Source organism: Suricata suricatta, unplaced genomic scaffold, assembly GCF_006229205.1.
Source record: "Suricata suricatta isolate VVHF042 unplaced genomic scaffold, meerkat_22Aug2017_6uvM2_HiC HiC_scaffold_34012, whole genome shotgun sequence".
In the NCBI taxonomy this organism is placed as follows: domain Eukaryota; kingdom Metazoa; phylum Chordata; class Mammalia; order Carnivora; family Herpestidae; genus Suricata; species Suricata suricatta.
In genome coordinates, this window is record NW_021880451.1 from 1 (window position 1) to 715 (window position 715).

Consider the following 715-nt stretch of genomic DNA (forward strand, 5'->3'; position numbering starts at 1 on the left):
ATGTTGCTGTGCATATGCAAATGTGATTGAATGGACCACTTGTCTGAACACTGGCAACTACTTGTGTCACTTTTCTGCCCTGGGACAGGGGTTTGCGTTGACCTGGCCCCAGCACTGCCTCATCTGTCACATTTGAGGAATGAGTGAAGAGAGGAGTATGGGCATTGGCCCATCAGGGCAGTAAAACAATAAATTTAATTGAGTAAGGGGGGTTAATTCAAGTAGGCATGCCAAATGTTTGATAAACAGGTTTAAAGATTGGATAAATATTTGATATGAATGTTTGAAATATTTGGTAAATATTTGATTGAAATAGTTGATAAATGTTTGAAATAGTTGATAAAATGTTCACCAAACACCTGGAAGCTTGTTTTCAACTACAATGAAAATACCCTCCCTTCATCATCCGTATCAGGAACCAGGTAGGACTGCAGTGGATTTGGCCAAGTTTCATCTTTGATGACCTCTGCTTACTCCTCTGCACCCGCCACCAGAAGGGTCAGGAAACCAGGTGGAAAAGCCCTCTGGTTCCTTGGGCTGTCTCTTCTGGCTGGCTTTATTCTGCCTTCGACTTGAACGTTTCCTCAAATCCTTTCCCGATTTCCATCTGATTTCAGTGGACTTTGAAGATGGATCGCCGCTCTCATTCAGATGAAATTCTTTGGAGAGAACTTTATTTTCGAAGTAAGGGTTTTCATCCAAAAAAAAAAAAAAA

At 41.3% G+C, this 715-nt stretch overlaps 1 long non-coding RNA gene across 1 annotated transcript; it reads left to right on the forward strand.

Annotated features, from left to right (window-relative positions):
• Nucleotides 1–309: 309 nt before the first annotated feature.
• LOC115285022 lies at nucleotides 310–698 on the forward strand. Its single transcript, XR_003905397.1, has 2 exons — nucleotides 310–511; nucleotides 618–698. It is a non-coding gene; the product is annotated as an uncharacterized LOC115285022 (long non-coding RNA).
• The last annotated feature ends 17 nt before the right edge of the window (nucleotides 699–715 follow it).